Below are 22,802 nucleotides of genomic sequence, written 5' to 3' on the forward strand. Positions count from 1 at the left end.
TGTGGACAGGTTGGAGAAAGTCTCTTAAAACTTTGTCCAGTCTTCATGTGACACGCCCATATGCTTCCGTGCCTTCAACGGAAGTCAAGATGCAAAGACTGTATATCTTCTGTGATGCATCAGTCAAGGCGATTGCTGCCATAGCATACCTAAAGACCATAGACGTCAAGGAACAATGCCATATAGGGTTTGTTATGAGCAGAACCAAACTGGCGCCACTCCGCGAGCACACTATACCCAGACTGGAACTATGCGCTGCTGTGCTTGCGGTAGAGTTGGCTGAACTTATAATGTCAGGAATGAATCTGGAAATCGAGGAAGTCGAATTTTACACGGACAGCAAGTTAGTCTTAGGATATATTCGCAACGAAACCAGACGCTTTTACATCTATGTCAGCAATAGGGTGCTAAGGATCAGGAGGTCCACTTGTCCCAAGCAATGGCACTATGTTCCTACGCACCATAATACGGCAGACCATGCAACTAGATCTTTAGCAGCGGGTGACCTTAAGAATACAACTTGGTTTACGGGTCCTGCATTTCTGTACCGTTCAACGTCTTACAGCATTGGATCCGACTCATTCGAATTGGTAAACCCAGATACAGATGAAGAAATCCGACCTGAAGTATCTGCCCTATGCACGGTGACTTTGGAACACCAACTCAAATCCCATAGTTTCAACAGATTCTCCACTTGGATGTCGCTCGTTCATGCTATAGCCTGTCTAAGCCATATAGCTCAGTCTTATAGGTCGACATTACCTGTGAGTCAAAGACCTTGCAAGGGTTGGCATCACTGCAAACACGCCTTTACTGCTACCAATCTGGACAAGGCCAAGAGCATAATAATTTGCACTATACAACATGAATGTTATGCTAAAGAAATAGACTACCTCAGCCAGGGCCAAACAGTCTTCAAGGATAGCGCTTTGAAGAAGCTTGATCCCTTCATTGACCAAGATGGGTCACTAAGAATAGGAGGTCGCCTACAAGCAGCCAAAGTGGAATTTAAGGAGAAACATCCTATGGTAATTCCCGGGCATCATCACGTCACAACTCTGCTCGTGCTGCATCACCACGTTCAAGTAAAACATCAGGGCCGATTGTTTACCAGAGAGAATCTACGAGCTGCAGGACTATGGATTTTTGGAGCAAAGAGGTGGGTGAGCAAGCTCATTTTCAGCTGCGTTACCTGTCGCAAACTTCGTGGCATGTTACAGAGCCAGAAGATGGCCAGCCTTCCAACTGAGAGACTCAGTACAGACCCTCCTTTCACCAACGTCGGTCTAGATGTATTTGGCCCTTGGTCAGTGGCTACACGGCACACGAGAGGTATTCACGCCAGCGCACAGCGCTGGGCGGTCATGTTCACTTGTATGTCCAGCAGAGCTGTCCACATTGAAGTGATCGAATCCATGGACACGTCAAGTTTCATAAATGCCCATCAACGCTTAATTGCCATAAGAGGACCAGTGAAACATATTCGTTCGGACAGAGGCACGAATTTTGTTGGGGCAGTGAAAGAACTTCAAATTTCTTCTAACTTAGACACTACCAATGTGGAAAGATACTTAAATGAGCAAGGATGCACTCGGACCTTTAATCTACCTTATTCTTCCCACATGGGCGGTTTCTGGGAAAGGATGATAGGAATAGCAAGAAAAATCTTGGATTCTATCTTCTTGCAAGTGGGAAGCACAAGACTTACACATGAAAGCTTGACCACCTTCTTGGCAGAAGTTTCAGCTATAAAGAACGCAAGACCATTGACTACTCTTTCCAGCGACCCTGAAGATTTGACCATCCTTAGTCCTGCTATGTTACTCACACAGAAAACCAGTACCCCGAGTACCTCTCGGAGAGTTCAATGAGAAGGATCTCTACAGACGACAATGGAGACAGGTGCAAAGTCTTTCTAATACTTTCTGGGACAGGTGGAAGAAGCAATATATCTCTACCTTACAAGCAAGAAGAAAGTGGCAAACAGACAGGCCTAACATCAGACCTGGGGATTTAGTGCTCATGAAAGATAACCAGTCACATCGGAACGAGTGGCCACTGGGCCTCATCACCAACACGTTCCCGAGCGAGGATGGGAAAGTACGCAAGGTTGAGGTCAAAGTGTGGAAGCTTGGGGAATGCAAGCTATTCCTCAGGCCAGTCGCGGAACTTGTTTTGTTGTTTTCACCGGAAAGACCCAATAGTGGCGTCCATTGACGCCAGACGGGGAGTGTTCGGTTTAGCAGAAATCGAAGCTACATAACAGCCCATCTTTAGGTGCTTAGTGGTTACAGCACCATCCAGCTGTGTTAAAAATGTATGACACTTTGTTTTTCTACCATAAAGACTAATGTATTATGGGTAGTTTGCAAGGCATTGTGGGAAGAAGGAACTTCCAGTCAGAGACAGACTGATCTTTGCACCCTCCTCTTCAAGATCCACCATCCTTGTAAAAGCATATCTGGTAAGAAAGCTACCCTTGTTTCTGAGACAGTATGTTATGCAGAGCTGTTCAGTGGTCAGTTGTGTAGTTACTCAGGGAGTTATAACTGTTTAGTTAGCCATGCAGCACTATGTGTAGCAGCCATTTTACCATGTACCTCTATGTTGTTATGTAAAGTTATGCATGTTTCCTATGCCTCATACTTATGTGAATTATCTGTATTCTTATAGTTTTACCAATCAATCAATCCACGCATTATCACAAGCCTCAATCGCATTGAATGCACGCTTGTATGCTACGATCTGTTAACCAATAAACCTGGCAGATTAAGAAGAACAGTTTGTTTATTTGGAAATAAACAGAAATGGTTAAACTGAATGTCGGACTGCACACTGTGTGAACGTGTAAGAAGACAGAACACTTATCTACGCCAGTGCAATTGAAGATGAATGGAGCGGCACTGCACATGTGCAACGACTGCTCCATTCAATCTCTTTCTCACTACAGGGGGGTGCACTGAGCCTGCATTAAGGAAGAGAGGGGGACATGGGACCCCTATTTTCAGGATTGGTGGGGGTCTCATTACTGAGACCCCCACCTATCAGTCTATGGTATAACTTCTTTAAGAGGGACTCTTCAAATCAGTCTCAAATGCATGATGTTCTATAGAAATCTGGTGTGCTGGTGTTTGATGTGCTTATAAAGTTTCCCTTATGGTATAAACTGAATATTTTAAGCCCACTGGAAACACGCTGAATATATGAATGTGAATGAATATCTGTAGTGTTAGTGGCAACGCTACCTGGAGAAGGGTCCCGTCTGGTCTGCAAATGTTGTTTTTTTCTACACTGTAAATCCAGTATTATAGTCAGTGTCCTGGAGTGTGGTGTGCGCCACTAAAGAGCTCTCCATGTTCTATGACTATGTGATCTGACTAGCGGTCTGTTTGAGGTCAAACAGTCGGCGTGGAGGAGCAAAAAGAGGAATATGGTGTGCTGTGCAAGGCACAATTGATCAAGTTGAGAGGTTTTGATTAAAGAGGAATCTTTCCATCAAGTGTGTGTGCACAAGAAGGCTTTTTTCCTTCTTTTTGCGACAAGCATGCCATTAAAAAAAATATATATATATAATAACTTTTTTCACAGTATAAATGGGATGCATTATTTAACAGATAAGGAAAAGAAAAGTACCCTGTATAATAATTCAGCTATAGTAACAGACACCTGCAATCAATTTCTTGAATTTCTTTAATTACAAATTTCTTCAAAAGACAGATTGACTAGTTAAAAATAACTGTGATGTAGCTTAATTTATCCAACACATAACTGCAGTTAGAGTAATCACGTACAGTATAATACTTGTATTTTACCCTTTTTATTGAATGGAAGAGGTGGCTAATTTTTATAATATGAAAAAATCCTTACAATATTTAATATAAGCAGCCGTCAGTGCACAATGACAAGGGTTGGTATTTATGATGGCAATTTGAAAGAAAAATTGCTACCGGTAAGTAAGATTCTTAGCTGAGAGGAAACATCTGAAGTTCTTAATAATGGACATGACAAAGAGACATGGCTTTAATTGCAACTTATCAACAAGTTAGATGTTTTTTTTACAGTCTATATAGCCTGTGTCCTAAAGGCAAACATAAAAACTAGTGTTGTTTATTTTGATCGTCTGGGTGCTAAAATAATTCTGATTTTAGCTAAATCAAATTGGGTTAGTCTGAAAAATCATGAAAAAAAAAACATGGGTTGGTGAAAATCATGAGAAAATCAAATTTCCCATTATGCCTGCTGCAGAAGTCAGCATGCAGCCAATTAGCAGTAACCAAGCTGCCTTGCTGATGTCACTAAATGTGTCCTCCATGTCGCATATGGGTCGCAGTTTGATTGGACGTCGTCTGCATCACATGACCTAGCTATATATAAAATAGGCACACTGTAACTTGCGGCCATCTTACAGTTGAGCACAGGACAAAGAAGCTGCATCATGTTTATATGCATAATTAACACGTGGTCTGTTGTTAACAGGAACAGATAATCTGCAGAGGAAATATTGCTGCTGGTGTACCGGGGTTCTATTGGAGGGAGTAGAGGAAATTGCTGCATCACATTTATATGCCTATACAAAATGTGATCTGTACATAGGAGGAGAGAATATTTTTGTTGCTGTCAATGTATATAGCAGCAAAACAGACAGGCAGACTACGCTTTGATGTTGGAAATATTGAAGTTCTCTGTTTGTGGCCTCAGAAGCTGTTCAAAGTCACCAGTCCAGCCACAACAAATTATTTGCACACCTTACACATCATGCAGTGTTCTTCTGCAAACTACAAAATTATCTGATAAGTTATATAAAAGTACATGAAAAAGTAAACAAAAAAACCCTAAAATAAATAAATAAAATGGAATGAAGAAAACAAGTGGTAGGGGGCGTGTTGGTGGTGGAGGTGGTAAAGGATGGACCAAGTTGGCATTTCAAGTGGCTTCTATTGAAGCAACAGCTCCACATTCTTCAGCCAAGCTCACAGCCATCCCTTAGAAGTGTTTTTTTTTACCATGCGTTATGTCTGAAGCACAGGTCGTAGAGTAAAGTACACAGCATACCTCAAGTACCACCATTACAGGCACACAGCAGTCAGTCTGCAGCTGTCAGCCATGAGCATCCCCCTTTGCTTTATTCTGTGCTAAATCCCCACACCCTCCAAAGCAGTCCGCATATATCTGTCTTTTGATCAGCAGCTGTTTGATCATTTAGTGTTATGGATCTGAGTGGGGCAGTTCAAACAACCAGCGAGAGAAGACCAAGACATTGAATGCACTGATGCCCGACCATTTCTTTTTGTCTGAAGAGGAAGAAGAGGGTGGGTCAGTGCACACAGTTAGCCCTCCGCAGGCTATGTGTACTGTAGGGAATGTGGAGATGGAAGTGGTGGTCCACATTTCATGGTACTCCCAAGACTTGCACGACATGTATCTGTATCTGTTCCTTCCTAACCCACTCCTCCTTCTCTTCTTTGTACCATCTTTAACACCCTCCACATCAGCACAGATATCCGTATGTGACAAAACCCAACGTCAGATGATAAACACCAACATGCTGTCCTAAAATTATATGTATAGGGGAGTGTAGCCACATGGCCAAAAACTATTGATGGCTCTACAGGCTTAAGCTGATGCTGCACAATCTGAAGCCAGACAAGTTAATGTGTCACAATTGGCCCAACCTGCTGGCAACCCTTCGCATTGGAAATCTCATACATGTACCTTGCCTGGCCCATGTGATGAACCTGGTGGTGCAGTGCTTCCTAAACAATTACCTAGGTTTACATCCACTGTTGAAAAACACCAGGAAACTGTGCATTCACACTCAGCCGCCTCTCACCTGGCGGAGGTGCAGCAACAGTTCGCACTACCACCCAACTGCCTCATCTGTGTCATGACTACATGGCGAAATTCCACATTTCATATGTTACAGAGGCTAAGACAGTAGCAGAGAGTGATCACAGAGTACCACATGGTGTATGTTAATAGCAGGCTATGTATGGATCTTGGTAACTTAATGCATGTGGGGTGACTGCAGATCAAAGACGTGTGTGCCATTTAAGCCTGGTTTGAGCAAGCGACCAAAATAGTCAGTCATGATGATGCATTGATCAGTATGACCATCCCTGTTGTCTGCCTGCTGGAATAGATGCTACGGGTCCCCAGGGACAATGACCTGTTGTCACAGGAGGAGGAGGAAGGGAAACCAATCACCCAACTGTCTGGCCAGTCCACCATTACTCAACACTTCAGGGAGAGTGAATTTGGGCAAAAAAGGAGGGTGTCTTCTCCAACACATTTCTCCACCCAGACGTATAGAGGAAGAAGAGGAAGGGGATAATATAAGACCAGAGGCAGGGGTGGGGGCTACACAACATTCCTTCCTCTGTCATCACTAACCACTAACCAATTCTGCGTTGATGGCAGTATTAGCTGGAAGACACTCTTAGGCCTGACCCGAGGAATGTGGGTCATAATCACTGAGCACTATGAGTGCTTTAATGCTTTCAGAAGGACTGTTGCATAGCCCACATCAAAACATCAAATTACTGAGTGGCCAACTTCCTTGATCCCCACTACAAGGCTAAAATGACAAATCTCATTCCGGAAGTACAGAGGGAAAACAAAATGTGGCGCTATCAGGACAGACTGTTAAGCAGCTTGAGTGCTGCATTTTACAATGGTTGCAGGGATACCTCTGGAATGGATCACAGCTCTGAGGCTCATGGCGGATGAGCAGGAAGCCGCCGCAGAAGCACCTCTACTGATAGCGGGGAAAGTCTAATAGAGGTGTGGAATAGTTTTTTCAGCCTGTCACAGCTGGTAGCAAAAGCAAAGGGTAGGAATTACAGTCACAGGCAGCACGTATCCATGATGGTCTAAGAGTATGTCAGCTCCCGTGTGGAGGTACACAGACATGGCATTGGCCCCTTTGACTCCTGGGTGTCTAAGCTGGACGAGTGGCCAGAGCTTGCACAACATGCTTTAGAGGTGCTTGCCTGCCCCACTGCAAGTGTGTTATCGGAAAGGGTATTTAGCACAGCTGGGTGAGGGATAACTGACAGATGCATCCGCTTGTCCACAGATAATGTGGACTATCTAAGATTTATAAAAACGAACCAGGCACCCTGACTTCTGCAATCACTTGTCAGATTCCATTGATTAATTAGCACAGTACCAATTTTTGCTCACAAATGAATGAATATAGATTTATAGCAAAGACAACACTGTGCCCTCAAGGTGCTGTTGCTGCTGCTGGTGGTGCTGCTTCTACTGTAGTGTACAGAAGGTGATGTGCACATGTGTTCTGGAAGTTTCTGGATGGTCTATGTAGTCTTGTGTTTGTGTTTTTTTTCACTGTCTTCTTTGTGTATGAATATGATGTGTATTGCACCTTTGTGGTATTTCTTCTTGGGTACTAGTGTATCTTGTCGACACCGAAAGCTAGGGGTTTGACAGCCCTTAATAGGAGGGAATGCCCCTGTCAGCCCCCTAGCTGCTGATTGGCTGCATTCCTGTCTGGCCAGCACACTGTGTAGGTCGATGGGGAGGCATTCCTGTCCAGCCGGGAACATACTTGCAGCTGCCAGCACACTGTGCAGGCCGATGAAGAGACAGACCGCCTGCCTGGCAAATATGTGCTGTGACCAGCCCACATGGAAATGCGCCGCGGTGATTTCAGCACATCTGAGCAAGAAGATTGTGACAGCAGAGCAGGCATCGCACTGTGGAAGCAGACACAGTTACAGAGCAGTGCCCAGCAGTGACAGCAGGGGAGGGGAGCGGTTGACTAGGACTGTCACAGCGGTTGCGGAACAGCAGATGGTTGCCCGCCAGGGACTCACAGCGCTGGAGGTGCCAGGGGAGACAGCATCACCGTGCACAGTGACAGGAGCTCAGACAGACAGGGAAGGTAAAAGTGGGGTCTACAGCGCTGAGAGACAGAGATAGTAAGGGAAAGTGATGGCGGCGGCAGAAGCGGAGATGAGCACCCTGTAACTGCAAATGTTAGGTGTTTGGGGACACTACTACTGTCCATGGCAGCGTAGATGGTAGCAGGGCGGGTTAGGGTGAGAGTAGGTGTGTGTGGAGGAGTGTGTGGCTCAGCCAATCCACGGCTATACTGCTCACCCTCCCACATACATTAACCAGTCCAACCCACGTCTCCACCTATTCTTCCGGTGGAGACAAGATACACCAATACCTTCTTGCTGTAAATTTATAACACTGTTTTCAAAACAAGCAGCACGCCTTCTGTCTTCCTTGGTGCAATTTTTAATCTAGGAGACCCTATGTGGGCCTTCTTTTGCTTAGTGACACTCCTTTGTTATGATTGACCCCTTCACCACTGTAAACTATTTTGACATATTTTTGGGAGGAGTACAGTGTTCTCCAGATGTGTGGTTGCATTCCCATACAATTAGGGCCTTTGGCTGTATTGGGCAAAGCAGTGAGACTGATTGTTCTCCCAGTTATTTCCTTGTGTCGGTCCCACCAGCAAGTATCATTAATAACTGAGGGAACCTGTTTAGAAAAGTGTACACTAGATCTTTGGAATAACTTTCTCACTCTTAACTAGAACAATATGGGAGGGGAAGTGAAAGGCCAGGTAAAAATATACAGCAAATTAATACATTTGAGAACCTTGCTATTAGAAGTAGAAAGAAAGAACAAAGACAAAAAATTCAGAAGGAAAGTAGAGGAGCAAGAGACATCAATCACAAACTAAAATGTTTTTACACAAATGCACAGAGCATCGGAAACAAACAAGGAGAATTTGAACTCCTAACACAGGAAGAGAAATATGATGCCATAGCCATCATGGAAACTTGGTGGAATGATACACATGATTGGAATACAAAGCTTGAAGGATATAACTTCTTTTTAGAAACAGACCTAAATAGGGGGGCTAGGAAAATATTCTCAGAGATTTAAGCTTCAGAGCATGATAGTTCTGTTTGGGTAAGAATACAAGCGGAGAACAACAGAAAGGACACCATTGTAGGCATTTACTATAGGCCGCCTGGACAAGCCGAAGATATTGATGAACTCTTTCTACATCAGATGGCCAAGCTCTCAAAAAAGCAAAACATAGTAATCATGGGAGATTTTAACTATCCAGACATTTGTTTGGAATCTCTCTCAGGTAAAAGTAATGGATCCAACAAATTCTAATTCGCTCTTGCTGACAACTTTATCTTCCAAAAGATCGAAGAGAAAACAAGGGGTTCTGCTATCTTGGACCTAATTCTTCCCAACAGGGATGAAATGGTTGAGGAAGTAAGAGTAGCTGGGACATTAGGTGGCAGTAATCATGCTATCCTTGAATTTTGGATAAAAAGGGGAGGAAGACCTGAGAAGACTCAGACCTCAAGGCTGGATTTCAGAAAGACAGATTTGAATAAACTCAGAAAGAGGGTAGGAACAATCTAATGACTGGATGTTCTTAAGGACAGAAATGTCCAAAAGGTTGGGAAATATTGTGAAATGAGATTCTCAAAGCACAATTGTTAACAATCACTAAAAGAAAGAAAAATGGGAAGCATTTAACCCCTTAATGACATGGCCTATTTTGGCGTTGAGGACCAAGCGATTTTTTGGTATTTTTCAATCTCCATTTTTCAAAAGCCATAACTTTTTTATTTTTCCGTGGACGCGGCCGTATAAGGGCTTGTTTTTTGCGTGGCGATCTGTAGTTTTTATCGGTGCCACTTTTGGGTATATAGACAATATCGTAAAATTTTTTTTTTTTTTTTTAATGATAACAGGGAGAGAAAACGCAACAATTCTGCCATAGATTTTTTTTTTTTTTTACAGCGTTAATCATGCAGCATAAATGACACACTAAATTTTTTCTGCGGGTCGGTATGGTAACAACGATACCAAAATTGTTATATTTTTTTTAGGTTTTTACACTTTTTTGCAATAAAACCCCCTTTTTTTGGAAATCTTTTTTTTTTCTCTATAGCTGCATTCAAAGTCATGTAACTTTTTTATTTTTCTATGTACGGAGCTCTATCAGGGCTTATTTTTTGCGAGACGAGCTGTAGTTTTTATTGGTCCCATTTTGGGAAATGTACGGCTTTTTTGATCACTTTTATTGCATTTTTTGTGAGGCAAAATGCTAAAAATTAGCATTTTGCCTCTGTTTTTTAGCGTTTTTTTTTACGCTTTTTGTCGTACAAAATAAAAAGCGTGTTCAACTTTTTGTACACGTCGTTACGGACGCGTCAATATCCAATATGTGGGGTTTTAGTTTTTTTTCCCTTTTTTTATGCTAATATTAGAAAAAGCATAAAAAAGGGGTTTTTTACATTTTTTTTTTTACATTTTTCTTTTTTTTACACTTTTCTTTTCTTTTTTTTATACTATTTGAGTCCCTCTGAGGGATTTACATCACTGTGCCTATGATCGCTGTCATAAGGCATGGCAAAGCTACTGCTCTGCCATGCCTTATCGCTTGTACAGCGATTATAGGCACAGGCAATACAGGACGCCAGTGTCTGGCGTCCTGTTGCCATGGTGACAGGCCGGGCTCTCGCGATAACATCGCGAGTTCCGGCCGGAGACACACAGGGATCGCGATCCCTCTGTGAACTCTTTCCCTGCCGCGATCTACTTAGATCGCGGCAGGGAAGGGGTTAACAGCGGCGGGCGCATCTCCGATGTCCCCCCGCTGTTGGAGCGGGACGCCGGCTGTGACTGACAGCCGGCTCCCGCTGCGGGATAGCGCGGGATCTTATGTGATCCCGCGCTATCCCCAGGACGTACCAGGTACGTCATGTTGCGGGAAGTACCAGGCTGCCATGACGTACCAGGTACATCCAGGAGCGGGAAGGGGTTAAAGAGACCAGGATGGATGAACACAGAACTTGCACACATGTTAAAAATGAAGAAAAACATGTTTATCAAATGGAAAGGGGGGGGGGGATATCTAAAAAAGAATGTAATGCAGTCTGCAGAAACTGTAGGGCAACTGTCAGAAAAGCTAAAGATAATAATGAATTGAGGCTTGCAACAGAGGCCAAGAGCAATAAAAAAGGATTTTGGGGGTATGTCAAAAGCAAAAGAAGAGTCAAAAATGCTATTGGATGCTTACAAGTTGAAAATGGTGAATTGGTGATGAATGATGAGAAGGCTGAACTTTTAAATTTATATTTTGTATCTGTTTTCTCTCAGAAAGTAGATGGAACATCAGCTGGTCTTCCCTGTGCTATTGGGAGAATAAAAGAATGCAGGCTATCTATAAGCAGAGAGATGGCGAGGGAACACTTAGCTAACTTAAATGAATTCAAGCCTCAAGGTCCAGATGTATTACATCCTAGGATACAAAAGGAAGCAGCGGAGATAATTGCTAAACCACTTGACATAATGTTTGAAAATTCCTGGAAAACAGGAGAAGTCACAGAAGATTGGAAAAGGGCAAACGTTGAAGGTGGATCTAGGAAACTACATGCTTGTGAGCCTGACTTCTATACCTGGAAAGATCTTTGAACAAATTATTAAACAGCATGTATGCAAGTATTTGGATAAAAATGAAGTAATTAACCAGAGCCAGCATGGGTTTGTAACAAACAAGTCATGCCAGACAAATCTAATTTCCTTCTATGACAGAATCACCGACTGGGTTGATCAGGGAAATGTGGTGAATATAGTATATTTCGACTTTAGTATTGCATTTGACAAAGTATCTCATACCATACTTATTGAAAAAATGACCAAATATAGGATTGATAAGGCAACTGTTAGGTGGATTCACAACTGGCTGAGTGATCGTACTCAAAGAGTGGTTATAAATGGCTGCACATCCAAGTGGAAGAATGCATCAAGTGGGGTACCACAAGGCTCTGTCCTAGGCCCAGTGTTGTTCAACATTTTTATAAATGATCTGGAGGAGAGAATTGATGGGAAACTGATCAAATTTGCTGACAACTCAAAGCTAGGAGGGATAGCTAACACTAGGGAAGAGAGAGAGTATTCAAAAAGATCTAGAAAGCTTGAACAGTGGGCGATGACTAACAGAATGGTATTCAATGACTCCTTTTTTGCAAGCTAAACATTCCCAGATCCTTTAAGCATTCCTCATAGGACAGGATTTGTAGACCGCTCACCATTTCGATAACTCTTTTCTGAACTTGCTCCAGTTTGTTTTTCCAGCTTGCAAAAAAAGAAGGCTGAGAGAAGACTCAATAGCTGTCTTCAAATATCTAAAGGACTTTCACAGTGTAAAGGGATCAGCCCTATCCTCATTTGCACAAGGAAAGATTAGAAGCAATGGGATGAAACTGAAAGAGACAAGACACAAATTAGATATTAGGAAAAACATTCTGACAGTGAGGGTGATCAATGAGTGGAACAGGTTACCACGGGAGGTGGTGAGTTCTCCTTCAATGGAAGTATTCAAAAAAGGCTGGACAAATATCTGTCTGGGATGCTTTAGTGAATCCTGCACTGAGCAAGGGGGTGGACCATATGACCCTGGAGATCCCTTCCAACTCTACCATTATATGATTCTTAAGCCTACACTAGCTGAACAATCTTGCGGCTTCTTCTGCTTTTTAAACCCAACTCATAAAACACAGAACAGAATAGTGAAAGATCCACACTAAACAGAGTTGTGGTCTGAGAACTGAAACACAAAAAGATAGAAAAAATGCAACAAAAACTTTCTCAGATGTCTGAGTGGAACACAATATGTGAGACCTGATCTTGTTCCTTAATCTATGGTCATGACATTTTTCCCAATGTATGGACCTCTAACAAGCCTGTCCTCAATCTGATCTTTGACTACCACACTGTCACTTAGAGGCATGAAGAATTTGACTCAATCTGGATAGCATCCAAATAAAGAAGGCACCTCCCTAAAATCACTACAACATGGAACTAGGAAAGTATTTGCTATCCTCATGCAGTAAAAATGATCCAATGGTTTCTGATGTGGATTGCACAATAAACTATTTAGCATATAGTTACACAGAGTAGTTACATTGTTTGGTTCAAAAAAGGCATTTGTCCATTAAAGGAGATGTCTCGAGGAAGCAGTTATTTTTTTTTTTTGCCCAGTCCCCCTAATTAAACATACATTACTAATTACCCCTGTAAATTACTTTCCTAGCTGGTTTGTACTTACCGTTCCAGCGTTTCAGCAACTTATAAAAGTTTCCTCAAGATGGCCGCCGGCTCTTTCCCCGTCGCTCGCTGCAGCCCGACGTGCGTGCTCCCGAGACGCCGCCAGCTGTGTCTCCATGGCAACCGGACGCCCCGCAGCCGCCGACCAGACGCCCCGCAGCCGCCGACCAGTCGCCCACCGCCAGGCAGCAGGTAACCGGCGCTAGCCCCTCAGCCCAGGTGAAGGCCCCGGAGCCCAGCGCTAGGTTCCGGAGCCCAGCGCTAGTTCCCCCGGCCTAGCGACAGCCCCCCCATCGCAGCGGCAGCCCCCCCCGGCCTAGCGACAGCCCCCCCATCGCAGCGGCAGCCCCCCCCGGCCTAGCGACAGCCCCCCCATCGCAGCGGCAGCCCCCCCCGGCCTAGCGACAGCCCCCCCATCGCAGCGGCAGCCCCCCCCCGGCCTAGCGACAGCCCCCCCATCGCAGCGGCAGCCCCCCCGGCCTAGCGACAGCCCCCCCATCGCAGCGGCAGCCCCCCCCCGGCCTAGCGACAGCCCCCCCATCGCAGCGGCAGCCCCCCCGGCCCATCACTTAGCTGGACGGCAGGACAGCTGGACGGCAGGACAGCTGGGCGGCTTCTCCGGACAGCTGGGCGGCTCTGCACCTTCCTCTAACAGAGGAAGGTACAGAATGGCCGCTCCAGCGCGCTCCCGAGCAGTGACAGCTCGTCTGCGCATGCGCAGAAGAGCTGTAGCGGGGAGCACACTGAAGCGGCTCGTGCTGAAAGGAGAAGACCGGACTGCCAAGCGCGTCTAAAAAAGCAAGCTGCCAGCGAATTTAGACGGAACCATGGAGACGAGGACGCTAGCAACGGAGCAGGTAAGTGGAATAACTTCTGTATGGCTCATATTTAATGCACAATGTATATTACAAAGTGCATTAATATGGCCATACGGAAGTGTATAACCCCACTTGGTTTCGCGAGACCACCCCTTTAAGTTCAACCAAGATAAGGAAGTGGACAAAGGTTGTAGGCAAACTGCAGAACCTTGTTTCCTCTCATTGATCCAGAAGAAGGTAACATCCCAACACAAAGCAAGGAGCCAGTCTTCAAAAGGGAAGGAACATCCTTCTTCATCCAAAGTGGTGATCAGACTGGATCAACATTCAGAATTCACTGTGGGCTTACAGATCTTAAAAGCCTGGGATTCACAGAGAGGATCTAAAACGTATCTTTTATTCGTTTGTCCAATTTAAAACAAGAGCAGATATATAATCACACAAAACTATGCATGGCACCAACTAATATGATGGTATGCCACCTCAAGGAACTCAACAGCCTGGATCCTAAAAACTAGGAGGCGGCCTTAGGTTCCTACAGTACCAAACACAAGTGTCATTGGGTGTGTCTGAAAAAATGGACATCAGTGAGAAGTGTGCCATTGCTGTCACCTCTCTTACTGAATACCCATCCGTTTTTCAAGGTAGCACATCCTCCGTACCCAGCGCTTAAATCCGCGATGGTGAAATTGGTCCATGGACCCACACTATGCAAATAGAAAGCTGCAGATCCCCCCTGGCAACATTGGGGGATTAGCATACATGTGGGAGGTACAGAAAGGTGGTAAGTGCCTTTTCCCCAGCACACAGCACTAGTAGAATGCAGGTCTCCTCATCTGCTGTAGAACAGCGATGATGCCCCAAAGTAACCAAGTGGTGTTTTAATGGAGGTCCAGGCTGGCAGTACCAAGGTAACTTACTCAAAAATAACCTCGCGATCCTGAGCCCCCAAAATGAACAATGGTAACGCAAATCTAGGTTATTCCAAATAGGAAAATTACCGCTAAAACTAAATAGCGCTCAGGCTCAATGCGTTTCTGATCAACATATATCTGTCTCATCCTCAGAAGCCTAAAGAAAGCAACAGGATGTTTGTGAATAAACCAGATGATCGGTGCCATCCCAGCCAGATGGTAGGTGGACAGTTAGAATGATAAAGATCATTCTTATGAACTAAAAACTCTATTGTGGAATAGAAATGCAAAGTGTTTCCAAACACAGAGGTGCAATTCAAATACATTTAAATCACTGTATTTCTAAAGGAGATAAGTACAGGAAACAAACTATAGAAGTGCTTATTTTGTATAATAAGTTATACTCATGCCACTGGGGATTTCTATGTAATATGAGGTTGTCTCAGATGGTTTCCCTTTAACCCCCCAACAATCACGTTCAAATCGGAACGAAGCTTGCACGTCAGGGCGCAGCGATTTCCAGACACTCAGTTACGTGGTAACGCTTTATTATGTGTATGACATTGAGCTTGGTTGCGCCTATTGTAAGTTGATATGAGTATGATTTTCTTTCGGAACTTCTTATATGTGTGACCTGAGGTGATGTCATAGAATCATAGAATGGTACAGTTGGAAGGAACCTCCAGTGTCATCAGGTCCAACCCCCTGCTCAATGCAGGAATCACTAAATCATCCCAGACAGATATTTGTCCAGCCTTTGTTTTAACACTTCCATTGAAGGAGAACTCACCACCTCCTGTGGTAACCTGTTCCACTCATTGATCACCCTCACTGTCAGAAAGATTTTTGTAATAGCTAATCTGTTTCTCCTCCCTTTTAGTTTCATCCCATTGCTTCTAGTTTTACCTTGTGCAAATCAGAATAGGGATGATCCCTCTGCACTGTGGCAGTCCTTCAGCTATTTGTAGACAACTATTAAGTCTCCTTCCAGCCTTCTTTTTTGCAAGCTAAATATTCCCAAATCCTTTAACCATTCCTAATAGGACATGATTTGCAGACTGCTCACCATATTGGTAACTCTTCTCTGAACTTGCTATAGTTTGTCTACGTCTTTTTTTTATATCAGGGTGCCCAGAACTGGACACAGTATTCCAGATGAGGTCTGACTTAGGAAGAGTAGTAGGGGATAATTACCTCACGTGATCTAGAATCTATGCTTCTCTTAATACATCCCAGAATTGTGTTTGCCTTTTTGGCTGCTGCATCACATTTTTGACTCGTGTTCAGTTTATGATCTATTAGTATACCCAAGTCTTTTTCACATGTGCTGCTGTTTAGCCCGATTCCTCCCATTCTATATGTGCTTTTTTCCTTTTTCTTGCCCACATGTAGGACTGTTTACTACAGCTGACACCCGCGGGCAATATCTGCGATAAGCCGTTCGGCCGATCGCGGCTATTAACCCTTTAAATGCCGCTGTCAATCCTAACAGCGGCATTTAAATCCCCCGAGCAATGTTCGGGCCCCCCCCCGTGGTGAGATCAGGGGAACCGTGCAGGTGTCATGGCAGCCGGGGGCCTTTTGAAAGGCCCCAGGGCTGCCTTAGTAGACTGCCTATCAAGCCATCCCCATGGAGTGGCTTGATAGACTGCCTGTCAAATGGCAGTATGACGTAATACTATAGCATTACGTCATACTGCAGGAGTGATCAAAGCATCGCTGGCTGTAGTCCCCCAGGGGGACTTTAAAGTAAAGTTAAAAAAAAATCAATAAAGTTTTTTTAATTGTAAAAAAAAAAAAAAAGTTATAAAAGTTTGAATCACCCCCCTTTTGCCATATTGATTATTAAAAAATCTAAATCATAAAATAAAAATACATGTTTGGTATTGCCGCGTCCGTAAAAGTCCGATCTATCAAAGTAGCCCATTATTTTTCCAGTACGGTGAACGTCGTCCGGAAAAAAATAAAGAACACCAGAAATGCACTTTTTCAGTCACCCTGTCTCCCAGAAAAAAACGCAATAAAAAGCGATTAAAAAGTCATATATATTCCAGATTGGTACTATCGGAAACTACAGGACATCCCACAAAAAATGAGTTCTCACACAACTACATCAACGGAAAAATAAAAAAGTTATTGCGCGCATAAGATGACGGCAGAAAATAATTGAAAAAAATTAAATGTCTGAAAAAAAAGTGTAGTATAGTAAAAAAAAACTATACAAGTTTGGTATCTTAGCAATCGTACTGACCCATAGAATAAAGTTATCATGTCGCTTTTGTTTTAGTTTGTGCGCCGTAAAAACAAGACGCACTGAAAGATGGCGGAATGTCATTTTTTTTCATTTTACTCCACATATAATTTTTTAAAAGTTTTTCAGTATATTATATAGTACTTAGAGATGAGCGAGCATACTAATACTCATTCGAGTATTAGGGTGCTCGAGATGCTCGATACTCGAGACGAACACCACGCGGTGCTCGTCTCGATTAAACGAGCACTGACCATTGAATTCAATGGAGCCGGCAATACAGCCAGCTCCATTGAATGCAATGGGCTGCCGGCTAGAGCGGGATGAATTTTCGGGAAGGGCTTAAAAATATAAGCCCTTACCTGAAAATCATCCTAAAATGTGTAAAAAGTAAAAAAAAAAATATACTCACCTTGTCCCGGCAGAACGATGTTAGCCCATTGAATTCAATGGAGCCGGCAATACAGCCAGCTCCATTGAAAGCAATGGGCTGCCGGCGATCGCACAATGAATTTTCGGGAAGGGCTTAAATAGATAAGCCCTTCCCTGCAATTCATCCAGAAATGTGTAAAAAGTAAAAAAAAAAATATACTCATCTGGTCCCGGCAGACGGAGTTCAGCTGCGGCCAGCTGGCAGTTCTCCTGAACTGCTCTCTGTAGTATTCAGCAGCCGGGGATTTAAAATCCCCGCCTGCTGAATGAGCTGCCTCTGATTGGTCACAGCCTGACCAATCGGAGGCAGATCTCACAGACACCCATTCATGAATTCATGAATGGGTGTGAATTCATGAATGGGTGAGTGAATGCTGCCTCTGATTGGCTCAGCGCAGCTCTCAGCTGAATGACAGCAGTTCAGCACCACAGTGCAGGGGACAGCAGAAGACGCGGCTGTGCCCCGGCAGCTGAAGGGAGGTGAGTATCTATTTTTTTGTTTTTTTAAATCACTTTTAATTCATTTCCAGGGAATGGCTTATATGTAAAGCCCTTCCCTGAAAAAGAATTCAGGTGTGCCAGCGGACCATTGTCTTCAATGGAGACGCCGGCAACAGCAGCGGCTCCATTGAAGAGAATGCCTGCATTTTTATTCTTTTTTACACTAAAATCTTTCTTTTTTAGGTAAGGGCTTATATTTTTAAGCCCTTCCCGAAAATTCATCCCGCGCTCGCCGGCAGCCCATTGCTTTCAATGGAGCCAGCTGTATTGCCGGCTCCATTGAATTCAATGGGCTAACATCGTTCTTCTCTGCCACAGCTGTTACAGCTGTGGCAGAGGAGAACGATCGTTATGCTGACAGTGGGGGGGGGGGGGGGGTCTCACTCTTGCCACTATTGTGGCTTAATAGTGAGACCTCGGAGCCCGAAATGCAGCCCTGCATGTTGCTCCTCACCTGCCCTATCCATTTCTGTGTTTTTTTACATGACTTTGGTGATTTGCTAAGATTTTCACAAATGAAAACCTTAGCGGAGCACCAGTCATATACAAAAATGCTCGAGTCGCCCATTGACTTCAATGGGGTTCGTTACTCGAAACGAACTCTCGAGCATCACTGAAAGTTCGACTCGAGTAACGAGCACTCGAGCATTTTGGTGCTCGCTCATCTCTAATAGTACTTTAAATAGCAACATTAAAAACTACAACTGGTCCCGCAAAAAACAAGCGATGTTGATGGATAAATAAAGGAGTTATGATTTTTAAGGGGGGAGGAAAAAACGAAAATGGGGGGTGGGGGGGGGGGGTGGAAAGGCTGCGTCATGAAGGGGTTAAAGCCACAGTCACACTACAAGTGGAGTTACAATGATTTCACAATTTCTAGAGCTAGCCTTTTTGCCTAGATAGGTGCAACATGCTGCTAAAAGTCCTAATCCTGTGCAAAAAACAAAAATAATAAACTATAAGGGCGCCCACCCACTGGCGTTTTTTTTTCCTTTGCGTTTTGCGTTTTTTCTCAAGAGCAATTAGTTTTGAATGTGTTCCTGTCCACTGGCGTTTTTTTTTTCGGTCCGTTGCGTTTTTTAACATAGGAACTGTCAGTTGCATATGTGTCCTTATTTTTCTCGTAATGCACCCATGAATGTCAATGTAAATGGCGCGAAAAAGCCGCGAAAATGCCGCGAAAACGCTGCGTTTTTCACGCACGGAAATCGCAAACGCCAGTGGGTGGGCGCCCTAAAGAAGAAAACATTACACCCAATGAAACTGAAATACCTTAACATTCGCTGCGCTTTGCATGTAACTGATACTTTAGGAAGTTACATGCAAACTGTATTTCAGGCAAGAAATGTGCATGATTACACAGAAGAGATAATCATTTTAATTACAGAATTTCCTTCCTGAAGCTAGACTGTGGCTTGTTGTTCAGTCAATATATTCTTTTCTTCTTCTTGGTTTGTAGATGTTACCTACTCTTCATCTGTACAAACTCTTACAGTAAACAGAGTTGAGAATCTTCCATGCGTGTTACAGAAATCTATATTTACAACATATTTTACACAGTTCTTAAGGATGTTCTTTTGTATATAGGTAATTGCAGTTATTAAGAATATCACTAGCTGCCATTACAACTGAAGTAGCACTTAACATAAAATGCAGTTCTTTTATGTTTTTCAGTTAGATTGCTGTTTCTTTCAATTTAAAGAGGACCTGTAACGATTTAATATGGAATGGAAATTCTCATTACAGCAGCCTGGGTATTAACATTATAGCAACCATAGAGGCAATAATGCACACAATCTGAGGAGGCCTAGCTTTGCAAAGACACGAATGCTTGTCCCTCCAGAAGAATTATTCATTGTACATGACCAATCAGAGTCTATATTTTGCTATTGTTAAAATTAAAGCTTTAGCCCGGCCGCACATGGCTGGATTTGCATTGAGGAATACAGATCGGGCGTCTGCCTCCAGATTCCGCAGCAAATGCTGGCCATAACATGCTGTGGAAAAGTGCTTTTTCCTGTCCATGAGTGGAAATCAAGTGCAATTTTTTTTCCGCTCACGGAGGAAAAATCACAGCATGCTCTATTTTTGTGTGGGATCCGCATGGACAGCTTCCATTGAACTCAATGGAAGCCATCCGACCCCCAGCCCTTCCGCAATGACATTGTAGAAAGGTCACGGGTACCCGTGTTATCGCCTAGTGCAGAAGGAGTAACAATGCTACTTTTTTGGGGGGAATTTTGAAATATGAGAATTAGTGGACCAGATTTATTACATCTAGTGTAAAGGATCAGGTACACACTTCTTTATAGCCACTTTTGCAGTTTGATTGGCCATCTGAAAAAAAAGAGTCATCGGGATTAGAGATGAGCGAGCACCAAAATGCTCGGGTGCTCGTTACTCGGGACGAAATTTTCGCGATGCTCGAGGGTTTGTTTCGAATAACGAACCCCATTGAAGTCAATGGGCGACCCAAGCATTTTTGTATATCGCCGATGCTCGCTAAGGTTTCCATTTGTGAAAATCTGGGCAATTCAAGAAAGTGATGGGAACGACACAGAAACGGATAGGGCAGACGAGGGGCTACATGTTGGGCTTCATCTCAAGTTCCCAGGTCCCACTATTAAGCCACAATAGCGGCAAGAGTGGGCCCCCCCCTCCCAACAATTTTTACTTCTGAAAAGCCCTCATTAGCAATGCATACCTTAGCTAAGCACCACACTACCTCCAACAAAGCACAATCACTGCCTGCATGACACTTCGCTGGCACTTCTCCTGGGTTACATGCTGCCCAACCCCCCCCCTGCATGACCCAGTGTCCAAAGCGCACACCAAATTGTCCCTGCGCCGCCTTCAGCTGCCCTCATGCCACACCACCCTCATGTCTATTTATAAGTGCGTCTGCCATGAGAAGGAACCGCAGGCACACACTGCAGAGGGTTGGCACGGCTAGGCAGCGACCCTCTTTAAAAGGGGCGGGGCGATAGCCCACAATGCTGTACAGAAGCAATGAGAAATCCAATCCTGTGCCACCTCCATCTGGAGCTGCACACGTGGGCATAGCAATGGGGAACCTATGTGCCACACACTATTCATTCTGTCAAGATGTCTGCATGCCCCAGTCAGACCGCGGTTTTTTATAAATAGTCACAGTCAGGTACAACTCCGCAATGGGAATTCCGTGTGCACCCACAGCATGGGTGGCTCCCTGGAACCCACCGGCTGTACATAAATGTATCCGATTGCAGTGCCCTGGACAGCAGAGCTAACGTCAGATTAAATGCAGGTGGGCTTCGGCCCACACTGCATGCCCCAACCTGACCGGGGTTTTTAATTCATAGACACAGGCAGGTACAACTCCCTATTGTGAAGTCCCTGTGGACCCACAGCATGGGTGGCTCCCTGGAACCCACCGGCGGTACATAAATATATCCCACTACAGTGCCCAGCACAGCTGAGGTAATGTCATGTTTAATGCAGGTGCGCTTCGGCCCACACTGCATGCCCCAGTCAGACTGGGGTTCTTTAGAAGTGGACACATGCAGTTACAACTCCGTGTGGACCGACAGCATGGGTGGGTGCCAGGAAGCCACCGGCGGTACATAAATATATCCCATTGCAGTGCCCAGTCAGTGTAACGTCAGCTTTAATGCAGGTGGGCAAAAAATTAATTGGATTACACTGTAGGTGAGGGCCCCAAAAAATTGGTGTACCAACAGTACTAATGTACCTCAGAAAAATTGCCCATGCCCAACCAAGAGGGCAGGTGAAACCCATTAATCGCTTTGGTTAATGTGGCTTACTTTGTAACTAGGCCTGGAGGCAGCCCAGTTAAAATAAAAATTGGTTCAGTTGCAAGTTTCAACGCTTTAATAAGCATTGAAACGTATAAAAATTGTTTACAAAAATGATATGACTGAGCCTTGTGGGCCTAAGAAAAATTGCCCGTTCGGCGTGATTACGTGAGGTTTCAGGAGGAGGAGCAGGAGGAGGAGGATGAATATAATACACAGATTGATAAAGCTAAAAGGTCCCCGTTTTTTATGGTGATAGAGAACGATGCTTCCATCCGCGGGTGCAGCCTACGCATTGTTTAGGTATCGCTGCTGTCCGCTGGTGGAGAAGAAAAGTCTGGGGAAATCCAGGCTTTGTTCATCTTTATGAGTGTAAGCCTGTCGGCACTGTCGGTTGACAGGCGGGTACGCTTATCCGTGATGATTCCCCCAGCCGCACTAAACATCCTCTCTGACAAGATGCTAGCCGCAGGACAAGCAAGCACCTCCAGGGCATAGAGCGTGAGTTCAGGCCACGTGTCCAGCTTCGACACCCAGTAGTTGTAGGGGGCAGAGGCGTCACGGAGGACGGTCGTGCGATCGGCTACGTACTCCCTCACTATCCTTTTACAGTGCTCCTGCCAACTCAGCCTTGACAGGGGAGCGGTGACACAGTCTTGCTGGGGAGCCAGAAAGCTGTCAAAGGCCTTAGAGAGTGTTCCCCAGCCTGTGCTGTACATGCTGCCTGATCTCCGCGCCTCCCCTGCTACCTGGCCCTCGGAACTGCGCCTTCGGCCACTAGTGCTGTCGGATGGGAATTTTACCATCAGTTTGTCCGCCAGGGTCCTGTGGTATAGCATCACTCTCGAACCCCTTTGCTCTTCGGGTATGAGAGTGGAAAGGTTCTCCTTATACCGTGGGTCGAGCAGTGTGTACAGCCAGTAATCCGTAGTGGCCAGAATGCGTGTAACGCGAGGGTCACGAGAAAGGCATC

Source organism: Eleutherodactylus coqui, chromosome 1, assembly GCF_035609145.1.
Source record: "Eleutherodactylus coqui strain aEleCoq1 chromosome 1, aEleCoq1.hap1, whole genome shotgun sequence".
Lineage (NCBI taxonomy): Eukaryota > Metazoa > Chordata > Amphibia > Anura > Eleutherodactylidae > Eleutherodactylus > Eleutherodactylus coqui.